At 31.3% G+C, this 12,747-nt stretch overlaps 1 pseudogene; it reads right to left on the reverse strand.

Moving 5' to 3' along the window:
* Positions 1-3,847: 3,847 nt before the first annotated feature.
* LOC111615773 lies at positions 3,848-5,125 on the reverse strand (annotated as a pseudogene).
* Positions 5,126-12,747: the final 7,622 nt, after the last annotated feature.

Consider the following 12,747-nt stretch of genomic DNA (forward strand, 5'->3'; position numbering starts at 1 on the left):
ATATAATTTTAAAAGCCGTTTTTACAAACGGACCCAAAAAAGTTGTTCTTTAAAATACCTTTTCAAAAGCCGTTTATACAAACGGACCCAAAAAAAGTTAAAATATAATTTTAAAAGCCGTTTTTACAAACGGACCCAAAAAAGTTGTTCTTTAAAATACCTTTTCAAAAGCCGTTTATACAAACGGACCCAAAAAAAGTTAAAATATAATTTTAAAAGCCGTTTTTACAAACGGACCCAAAAAAGTTGTTCTTTAAAATACCTTTTCAAAAGCCGTTTATACAAACGGACCCAAAAAAAGTTAAAATATAATTTTAAAAGCCGTTTTTACAAACGGACCCAAAAAAGTTGTTCTTTAAAATACCTTTTCAAAAGCCGTTTATACAAACGGACCCAAAAAAAGTTAAAATATAATTTTAAAAGCCGTTTTTACAAACGGACCCAAAAAAGTTGTTCTTTAAAATACCTTTTCAAAAGCCGTTTATACAAACGGACCCAAAAAAAGTTAAAATATAATTTTAAAAGCCGTTTTTACAAACGGACCCAAAAAAGTTGTTCTTTAAAATACCTTTTCAAAAGCCGTTTATACAAACGGACCCAAAAAAAGTTAAAATATAATTTTAAAAGCCGTTTTTACAAACGGACCCAAAAAAGTTGTTCTTTAAAATACCTTTTCAAAAGCCGTTTATACAAACGGACCCAAAAAAAGTTAAAATATAATTTTAAAAGCCGTTTTTACAAACGGACCCAAAAAAGTTGTTCTTTAAAATACCTTTTCAAAAGCCGTTTATACAAACGGACCCAAAAAAAGTTAAAATATAATTTTAAAAGCCGTTTTTACAAACGGACCCAAAAAAGTTGTTCTTTAAAATACCTTTTCAAAAGCCGTTTATACAAACGGACCCAAAAAAAGTTAAAATATAATTTTAAAAGCCGTTTTTACAAACGGACCCAAAAAAGTTGTTCTTTAAAATACCTTTTCAAAAGCCGTTTATACAAACGGACCCAAAAAAAGTTAAAATATAATTTTAAAAGCCGTTTTTACAAACGGACCCAAAAAAGTTGTTCTTTAAAATACCTTTTCAAAAGCCGTTTATACAAACGGACCCAAAAAAAGTTAAAATATAATTTTAAAAGCCGTTTTTACAAACGGACCCAAAAAAGTTGTTCTTTAAAATACCTTTTCAAAAGCCGTTTATACAAACGGACCCAAAAAAAGTTAAAATATAATTTTAAAAGCCGTTTTTACAAACGGACCCAAAAAAGTTGTTCTTTAAAATACCTTTTCAAAAGCCGTTTATACAAACGGACCCAAAAAAAGTTAAAATATAATTTTAAAAGCCGTTTTTACAAACGGACCCAAAAAAGTTGTTCTTTAAAATACCTTTTCAAAAGCCGTTTATACAAACGGACCCAAAAAAAGTTAAAATATAATTTTAAAAGCCGTTTTTACAAACGGACCCAAAAAAGTTGTTCTTTAAAATACCTTTTCAAAAGCCGTTTATACAAACGGACCCAAAAAAAGTTAAAATATAATTTTAAAAGCCGTTTTTACAAACGGACCCAAAAAAGTTGTTCTTTAAAATACCTTTTCAAAAGCCGTTTATACAAACGGACCCAAAAAAAGTTAAAATATAATTTTAAAAGCCGTTTTTACAAACGGACCCAAAAAAGTTGTTCTTTAAAATACCTTTTCAAAAGCCGTTTATACAAACGGACCCAAAAAAAGTTAAAATATAATTTTAAAAGCCGTTTTTACAAACGGACCCAAAAAAGTTGTTCTTTAAAATACCTTTTCAAAAGCCGTTTATACAAACGGACCCAAAAAAAGTTAAAATATAATTTTAAAAGCCGTTTTTACAAACGGACCCAAAAAAGTTGTTCTTTAAAATACCTTTTCAAAAGCCGTTTATACAAACGGACCCAAAAAAAGTTAAAATATAATTTTAAAAGCCGTTTTTACAAACGGACCCAAAAAAGTTGTTCTTTAAAATACCTTTTCAAAAGCCGTTTATACAAACGGACCCAAAAAAAGTTAAAATATAATTTTAAAAGCCGTTTTTACAAACGGACCCAAAAAAGTTGTTCTTTAAAATACCTTTTCAAAAGCCGTTTATACAAACGGACCCAAAAAAAGTTAAAATATAATTTTAAAAGCCGTTTTTACAAACGGACCCAAAAAAGTTGTTCTTTAAAATACCTTTTCAAAAGCCGTTTATACAAACGGACCCAAAAAAAGTTAAAATATAATTTTAAAAGCCGTTTTTACAAACGGACCCAAAAAAGTTGTTCTTTAAAATACCTTTTCAAAAGCCGTTTATACAAACGGACCCAAAAAAAGTTAAAATATAATTTTAAAAGCCGTTTTTACAAACGGACCCAAAAAAGTTGTTCTTTAAAATACCTTTTCAAAAGCCGTTTATACAAACGGACCCAAAAAAAGTTAAAATATAATTTTAAAAGCCGTTTTTACAAACGGACCCAAAAAAGTTGTTCTTTAAAATACCTTTTCAAAAGCCGTTTATACAAACGGACCCAAAAAAAGTTAAAATATAATTTTAAAAGCCGTTTTTACAAACGGACCCAAAAAAGTTGTTCTTTAAAATACCTTTTCAAAAGCCGTTTATACAAACGGACCCAAAAAAAGTTAAAATATAATTTTAAAAGCCGTTTTTACAAACGGACCCAAAAAAGTTGTTCTTTAAAATACCTTTTCAAAAGCCGTTTATACAAACGGACCCAAAAAAAGTTAAAATATAATTTTAAAAGCCGTTTTTACAAACGGACCCAAAAAAGTTGTTCTTTAAAATACCTTTTCAAAAGCCGTTTATACAAACGGACCCAAAAAAAGTTAAAATATAATTTTAAAAGCCGTTTTTACAAACGGACCCAAAAAAGTTGTTCTTTAAAATACCTTTTCAAAAGCCGTTTATACAAACGGACCCAAAAAAAGTTAAAATATAATTTTAAAAGCCGTTTTTACAAACGGACCCAAAAAAGTTGTTCTTTAAAATACCTTTTCAAAAGCCGTTTATACAAACGGACCCAAAAAAAGTTAAAATATAATTTTAAAAGCCGTTTTTACAAACGGACCCAAAAAAGTTGTTCTTTAAAATACCTTTTCAAAAGCCGTTTATACAAACGGACCCAAAAAAAGTTAAAATATAATTTTAAAAGCCGTTTTTACAAACGGACCCAAAAAAGTTGTTCTTTAAAATACCTTTTCAAAAGCCGTTTATACAAACGGACCCAAAAAAAGTTAAAATATAATTTTAAAAGCCGTTTTTACAAACGGACCCAAAAAAGTTGTTCTTTAAAATACCTTTTCAAAAGCCGTTTATACAAACGGACCCAAAAAAAGTTAAAATATAATTTTAAAAGCCGTTTTTACAAACGGACCCAAAAAAGTTGTTCTTTAAAATACCTTTTCAAAAGCCGTTTATACAAACGGACCCAAAAAAAGTTAAAATATAATTTTAAAAGCCGTTTTTACAAACGGACCCAAAAAAGTTGTTCTTTAAAATACCTTTTCAAAAGCCGTTTATACAAACGGACCCAAAAAAAGTTAAAATATAATTTTAAAAGCCGTTTTTACAAACGGACCCAAAAAAGTTGTTCTTTAAAATACCTTTTCAAAAGCCGTTTATACAAACGGACCCAAAAAAAGTTAAAATATAATTTTAAAAGCCGTTTTTACAAACGGACCCAAAAAAGTTGTTCTTTAAAATACCTTTTCAAAAGCCGTTTATACAAACGGACCCAAAAAAAGTTAAAATATAATTTTAAAAGCCGTTTTTACAAACGGACCCAAAAAAGTTGTTCTTTAAAATACCTTTTCAAAAGCCGTTTATACAAANATTTGCTTTGCATTTTTCGTCAAAAGCGGAAATTTCTCAGGGCTCACATAAGATTTATAAAAATTTTCGATGTTTACTGAGAAAAATACATTTTTTAAATCGGTATTATTCTGCATGTCAATCACTTCCATTTGAAAGTCTTCGGGAACTGTATCCACATCGATATTAAATGTCGAGGAAAACATTTTCATGGAAACCGCTGTCTTCTCAGCTTTGAACATTTGGAATCGTAATTTAAATTCGTTGATTAAAATGTCTATACATTGTGCGTATTTTTGAGAAGTAACGTTTTCTTTTTCTAAATGTGGAAAGTGAGACACATGATTCTGCAAAAGATGCTGTTTCCACAATTTTAATTTGCGCTCAAAGCCCTGAATTTTATCATACAAATTGTGAATAAACTGTCCTTTGCCTTGAAGTTCCACATTAAGATCATTGAGATGCTGAGTCATGTCTATAAGAAACCCGAAATCGCACATCCATTCTTTATTACCAAAATGAGGAAAGGCATATCCCTTCATATCCAAGAACAATTGTATTTCGCTTTTTAAGTTGTATACTCTTTTTAGCATTGCACCTCTACTAAGCCAACGTACTTCGGTATTAAAAACCACGTCGCCATATTCAGTTTCTAAATCTTTCAGGAATTCTTTAAATTCACGGTGATTTAACGCGCGCGACTTTATAAAATTGATTAGTTTAATTATTGGTATTGTAACATTTGGCAAACTCAATCTTTTCGCACACAAATTTTCCTGGTGAATTATGCAGTGGTTAACGAATATTTTCTTAATGTCTTGAAATAGCTATCCCGATACTCCTACCTCCATGCTTGACATTGTTCGTGCTCCATCTGTCGATATACCAATAATCTTTTCTAATAAAATTGAAAAATTTTCCAACACAGACTTTAGTTCATCGTACAGGTCTTTGCCGGTTGTAGTCCCTTGCATTGGAATCAGTAAACACAATTATTCGGTAATATTAAATTTGGTGTCAATACCACGTACAAATATAGCCAGTTGTGCTGTATCGCTAATATCGCAACTCTCGTCAAGTGCCAAAGAACAGTATTCAAATTTTGCAATGCGTTCACGAAGCGTTGTTGCTATGTTCTCGGACAAGTCTTCAATTCTCCTTGCAATGGTGAATCTTGATAAACTAATGTTTGAAATAATATTTATTTTATCAGGAAATGCTATTTCTGCAACAGCAGTCAGACATTCTTTTATCATCTCTCCTTCCGCAAAGGGTTTCATTTTTTTTTTTTTTTTTTGCCAGTATTTGACTGACAACAAAACTAGCCTTCACTGCCGTATTTGATAAAATAGCTTGATTTTTAAAAATAGCCTGTTGTTTTCCAAAGTTTTTCTCCATTTGATTAAACTTATCTATCCGGAGTTGTCCTGTTAAGTTTTTATATTGTTGTTCATGTTTTGTATCGTAATGATTTTTTATGTTATATTTTTTTAATGTCGACACAGTCTCTGAGCATATTAAGCATACAGCTTTATCTTTGACGAAAGTAAAAAAATAATCAAATTTCCACTTTTCTTGGAAATGGCTGTGCTCATCCGCAACCTTCCGTTTTTTTGTTTGCTTTTCCGACATGCTATTATGGATTAAAAATTTGAAAGTTAAAAAAATTTGTAGGAAAACTTAATTTTGAATAAAAAAAAAAACTCTAATATTTCCTTTTTGACAATAATATTGCACTCACGCCTTTCAAGAAACACAAGAATTGCTAAAATTGCTAGTTAATTAACAGCTTACCAGTCTGACTCATTGTGTGACAGAAGCAAACACAAACAAGCACAGACGCGGCGCGTTCGTATTGCATGTTTGAACAAGTCGCCGACAAGTGAGTAATTCGTCACAAAAAATTGTTTCGGTTTAGTATGTACTACCGTTTTATTATAATTAATTTTATAACAATATATTGATGAGAGAAAGTCGATAAAATAAGTTCAATTTTAGAAATGCTTGGCGGGCCACATAAACATGTTTAACTTGCCGCAAGCGGCCCGCGGCCGCGTGTTGCTCATCACTGGCTTAGTCTGTTCGATTAGACGATTCAACGGAATTGTTATGTTCTGTCGGAATCTCTGTCAGGCTTCATGGTTTTTCATCGGTTATATATATCGTCTAATCGAACAGACTAAACAGTTCTTGCTTTTTGGCCGATCTTCACCAAATTTGTTTTTTGCGTATTCTTTGGGACTCTGACGGAAATATAGACTTCCAGGAAATCTGAACACCTCACATTCCTCCCGATTTGATCTCCTTGACACTTCGTCTTAATGTCATAAACATAATAACAGTAGGTTAACGAACCAAACAGGTTATATAGTTTTCATTTTAACGTTTATCCTTCTTACATTTGTCCAGACAATGCCGCGCATATCTGCTAGTTTACTAATAAAAATAGTTAATCTGGGCCTCCTAACCCTAAGCTTTCCACATCTGGTCTCGATTTTCATCTATCCAGGGCTTTTCTCGAGATTAAAAAAGGAGCAAAAGACAGACAAGAGACCATATTAGGAATTCATACGTCTACAAATTATTTTTTCAAATTGCATCCAATAATTTTTCTACAAAACGCAATATTTACGAGAACACTCTTCCCACGTAGTTTACACAATTTGTTGCCAAAATTTAAACACTTTATTATCACATAACATGAATTATTCTAGCATTTTTACAATTTTTTTTTATTCAAACAAGTTTTATATGAGGTCTTTCGGACGTTAAGATTAGCCACTTCATTACAACCTATCGAACACGGACTACTATTCAAATATTAATAGTAGACTAGTATTAATGAGTAGTCGTTGATCATCCTCTCTTCCAGAATGTCAACGACTACTTTTAGTCGAATTACTTTAACTCCCTTCTGCAACTATCTCTTCTTTCTATTGGACAAGCGGTATGGTCGCATTCGAGTGGTTACCAGCAAGCACAAAATATTTTTAAAGTGATTTTCGAGGGTGTCAAGTTTAAGTATTTGGTCCGTTTTTCGCGAAATTTGATTCGTTGGCAGATTATCGTTTGATGTTCGGTTGTCAATAGTAGTTTCTTAAAGTTAACATCTCCTCTTGGATTTTCTAAAATATAAAAATACATATTGTGCGATTATTTTCATATTTGAATGTACTGTACTTTGAATTAATTAAAATTTATATTTTATTATAACCGCATTATGTATCTTATTACAAATTTCTATATTACATGTGGAAAAAACTATAGCATTGCTATTGTATATTCGAATATCAGTGGCGGAATGGAAGCGCTGTATTGTCGAATACGGGATAGCTTCCACGACGAAAATATTTGGTATAAAGTAGCCAGATTATAGGCATTTGAGCATGCTCTTTACAGAGCACCAACCTCACGGGTTTAGCCGGTGGAAGCTACAAACCAAAATATCGTATAACGCTTCCAATGATTCTATCCAGGACAAGTTCTGGGCTATTAAGGAATATAAATTCTAGAGCTTTTTTTATACCTTGTGCGTCTCATTCATTAAAAACATGAATTGGAATTTATTAAAGGATTCCAAGCTTCCACCTCTCTCTGCAATTTTGGATAAATTAACTGTTCAAGAATGTTAGCTATTATCCGGGCAGGTAAGAGAGACATCTAATTTTCAAGTACAGTAAAGCATCAATTATCCGAATTTCCTGTACAGCTTGAAAAATTAAAATAATCATCATAAGCATAAATTAGATTATTAAATTAAATTTAACATAATTGTTATTATTGATATTATTATAAATTTATTTTAATAAAATTCTATTCGCTTTTGAAGAGCGTGCTCTCAGATAAGCTTCACCAGTCTTATTTCATTTAAACTAAAGATGGCCTGTTGAATAGGTTGAAAACGTTAGTTTAACTTTAAATAAATGATCTCAGCATCATAATGTGTATTTTTGCTGGTTTATTAATTATTTTCTAAGTAAGTTTTTTGTTCATAGCTTTCGATAATGCTTCCACTGATATTTAAAAGAAATTTGTATACCGCAGTCTTCAGTTGTGATAAATTGTTGAATTTGTATGGACCTATTGGAAAAACTTACGTATAAAACACATACTTAAACATTTTCTCTTTACAGAAAATTCTGTCATTTTTAATTAATTGTTAGAAACATCTTTTCTTTTTAGTCGTTTATCACGTTAACCCACTAATAAATTAGAATAACTTATTTATTCATTGTTCATAAATAGATTACGAATACCATTAAAATTTAATTTTAGTTAATGAAATAACAAATTGTATTTTTCAAAAAAGTTTCTAAAGTTACTGAATAACACACGATAAATTTCACTTACCAAAGATGTGAAACGAGATAGTTGAAAAGATATAAATGTAATTACGACAACCAGAATTATCAAAATAATACAAATTGCAAGACGCATTGCATCATTCAGTCCAAAGAAGACAACTGCACAAAAGAAGAAACTTGTCTGATATATTGCGCAACNATTAAAATTTCATTTTAATTAATAAAAGAATAAATTTTATTCTACAAAAAGGTTTCTAAAAAGATTTACTTAATAACACACAATAGATTTAAATTCTACTTACCAAAGATGTAAAACGAGATAGTTGAAAAGATATTACTATTGCTACGACAACCAGAGTTATCAAAATAATAGAAAATACAATACTCATTACACCATCCAGTCCAAAGAAAATAACTGCGCAGAAGAAGAAACTTATTAATAATTAAAATAGCATTTTAATTATTAATTTTAAACTTTATTTTCTGTTCTTTTTTTAATTAAAATGTATTAAAACATGTCTGTGTTACCTGATATTCATGGATTTTGGGCGTTATTACATAAGAGACATAAAGAAGTTTAAATTTCCTAAATTGGGATTTTCTTCTCAGTCAAACGAAGACTTAATCGAAACATTTTATTCTTCCATCATCAACGGTGTAGTGCCTGTTTTAAAATTAATGAAAGCGTCGAAAATAAATAAATCGTTTAATCGCTTACGGTTGTGTGTTTTCCTCAAAGCAGGTGAGTACTTTTTTACTATTTCCGCTCTGTTTATATATATGAGAGAGAAAATATGGCGATCGGTCAAAAAACGACTCTGGACCTTGAAACGTCGAGAAATGCAAAAGAAATTCCAAGGCTTTCTTCGTATGTGTGAATGTTAGTATTTGGGAGGACGATTTTGTTCACCCTGTTTTAAAGCTTAATAATTCTTGTGCTTTTTGTCGAAAATTTCTAAAATTATGCAAGGGGGTTGTTTAATACGGTAGAGCCTCGATTATCCGACTCAATTGGGGACTGGGGTTGGTCGGATAATTGAAAAGTCGGATAACCGAAAAGTATGAAAAAATCTATTATTAGTAGTGTAGTATATTATTATATCCCATGTAATTAGTATATTAGTATATCGTTATTAATCTACTTCACGTTGAATTTTCATCGATGTTAAGCCTAACAAAAATTTTTTAAAATAATAATCGTCGCTATTGTATCGTTAAGAATTAGAAAATTAAGCCTCGTTTAAATACTGCCTCCCTTTCATGGTCGAATGAGTGTTGCCAGCTAAAATACGTAAAAATAATATTAAAGTAGCCAAGGCATAGCCAAATATTGTAGCGCCACATCACTAGCGGACATTTGAAATTTGCCGACTAGGACGGTCGGTTAATCGGGGGTAGTATAATCGAGGCTCTACTGTAGACAGATTGATGCTCTTAAATTTTGGTAATTAAAAGTCGAGGGAGTGGAGAGATAATGGGGGGTCTTGTGTATCTCGAGTAGGGTTGAACTTAATGACGACTTTACTCGTTATTAGCATCTACAGTTTTTTTATAAAACCCATCCTTATGTTCAGAATTAAGCTTTTTGCCATTTTATAATACGATAACAGATTGTGCCACCAAATGTTGCCTGGAAAGTTGAGAAACACGTGGGATTTTTTAAAATTGTTATTCTGAACCAGGATACTCTTTTCAAATATAAAGTGTAGGTGATTTGTTTTGTATGATAATTAGCTTTTAGTTTCTCTACATTGTTAGAAATATTGAAATAACTACAGTTTATGACTGACAATTATACACCAGTCATATCACCATAGATAACAGGAGAATGTACAAATTGCAGACTGCCAGTTTTCCTCTTATGCGGTTTAATAACTTGTGCCTATAAAATTACGTTTATAACCGTAATTTCCTCAATTTTAAAAAATTATTCCTTATCAGCATGCTTAGCTTTTCCACTTTTATTATCTTTTTATACTGAAACACTTTGGAATTTTTCATTAATATTTCTGATGGAATTTCGGCCAAGGAACGCGAAAATTGCCTTAAAAATTCAAAACATCAATAGTTAAAGTATAAACATTAGTAAAAAAGGATAAAAATCACGTTATCAAAAACATAATTCTATTGGTTTCACCTCACTGTACTGTAGCATGCTATTTTCATTGTCTTTCTTACTCAGCTGTATTAATTGAATCGGAAGTATACTCGCGTGTTTATTCTGCGATATATAAAGTAAAATTACTATTGGGTATTAGATTCTATCTCAAATCTTATATATGTTATATACATATTCTGTTATATAAATAGAAACGAGTTTTTGTTGCGTATTAGAAATATAAATACAGTAATTTATGTTTGTTTCCGATTATTTTATTCCGACGTGTAGCTTTGAATAATTCTGCCTATCTCTTAATCATTAAAATGGAACACCGTTCGGAAGTATGCACTTTTAATGAAAATTATTCTATTTATAACATTAGTAAGCCCGGATGTTAAAATTTTGTAATTCAAAACAATTTTCAATTTTTTTCGCACAGCGAACCATAATTTTAATGTACTGGACTGTTCGAATGATTTTTGGAACCTACGTGATGGTTCTGCATAATGAATTTTAAATTCTTTATAACACAAGCGCACTAATACGGGTTTTTTAAATTTCATATCCATCGCGGGCGTGGCCATGTCCGTGAGGGGGAGGGTAAATGATGAGAATTTAGATAATACAAAACAACGAAAACCACGGTTGATCTGCAAGGGAGAATGCCTCCAGAAAGCACTTTCTGTGGGTAACTGGTCCCTATTTAGATGTCAGATACGTGAAAAATTTGGGAAACTTTCGGGATTTTAATACAAAAGTCTGTTTGGTTTTATCTTCTGTTTCCAATAATATTTGGAATTTCATAGGAAAAGCATAGCATATTTATGTCATCTGAAAAAGATCGCGTGCATAAAGAAAAAATTACAATCAACTTTAATAAGTTCGGTTATTTCGGAATTTCTTGCGATTTAAATATTCAAACGGTCACGAAATTCAACAAAATAATAAAATGTCTTCTGTACACTACCTTCTTTTTTATAAGTTTGAATTTTTTCGTCTCTTCTTGATGTGTTTCGTTTTATGGGAATATCGTTTACTTTATTAACTTTGATAAACCTTAGTAAACGTTACTAAACTTTAGTACGTTTCTTCGAGAATACGCAGCTCGAAACGAGAGATATGAAAATTAAAGGTTCGAATGAATTAAATACACTGAGACGTAATACGAAATAATGATTTTTGAATGTTAGCAGCGTAATCTAATAAGCATAATTAGAAGTTAACCGTAATTAATGATGTGTGCAAGTAAAAAAAAGAAAAAGCATCAAAATAAGCGTTATCAGTGTGTCATATCAATTAGTAGTTGATCAATTAGATGAACCATCAATTAGAGAGTTTGTCTTGTTAGTTACATCAATGCAAAAGTTGAGCGAACTGCTTACGGGATGTCTTTTTAAGGGTAATTGACACCTATTTAGGCGTTAAAAACGTGGAAAAAACCTGATAAACGCCACGTAGTCAACCGGTTTTGGCAAGGCTTAACCCACAACCGAACCAACAGTATTCAGAGAAAGGAACTACTCGGCCACTGGTGGGTCCGATTAGAGAAAATATGTAGAGTTAAAAAATTTTTTTGGAGTGATATCGATTGTTACTCGAGATCATTCAACAGAAACGAGAAACTTAAGTCGAAATTATCTCTCATATAACTATTTATAATTTGCGACATACGTATTATAAAATGCGTAAAACTTAGTTCACACTGAGCACGATTCGCTAGCGAAAGAGAAAAACAGAGCGAATAACCTTTGACGGGTTAATACAACCAATAGGAAAATGTTTCTGGAAGAGGTAACACAGCCATATGCTAGTCACAAATATGGCATTCTAATACCTATCGAAATCCTTAAAAATAAAACGCAGTTGTTAATATCAGGTAACCAAAAAAGTTCTGTCGTTTTTTGTTGAAAGAAAACAAACATAAAAATGTATAGGAAACAACACAATTTATTCATCAAAATAACCACCCTCACATTCAATAACCTGTTCCCAACGGGAAACAAGCTTATGAATTCCATTTTTATAAAAGTCACGATTTTTAGAGTTGAAAAACTTCCCTAATTCCGTTTCTATAACCTCTCTATTTCTAAACTGTCAATTTCACAGATGATTATCTAGGCTTAAAAATAGGTGATAGTCAGAAGGGCTAATGTCAGGGAAATAAGGAGGGTGCAAAAGAGGTTCCCATCCAAGGGTCTGAATTGTGTCAGAGGTCACATGCGCAACATGATGTCTATAGCATTATTGTGTAGGATAAGAACGCCTTTATGGTTCACTAAAGCTGGTGGTTTTTTCAAAAGTGATTGGTGAACTCAATGCAGTTGGTCACTGTAGACATTAGCAGTAATAGTCTGGCCAGATGGTATAAGTTCATAGTGAACAATTCCATTTGCAGTCCACCATATGCACAATATTGGCAGGTGCCAATTGATGAAGTATCCATTTACTGAGCTTGTAAACTTTCCCAAGACAATGCAAATGTAAACGGACAGTTTCATCACTTACG

This window comes from Centruroides sculpturatus, unplaced genomic scaffold (genome assembly GCF_000671375.1).
Source record: "Centruroides sculpturatus isolate CEXI.00-Female unplaced genomic scaffold, Cexi_2.0 scaffold2134, whole genome shotgun sequence".
NCBI lineage: Eukaryota > Metazoa > Arthropoda > Arachnida > Scorpiones > Buthidae > Centruroides > Centruroides sculpturatus.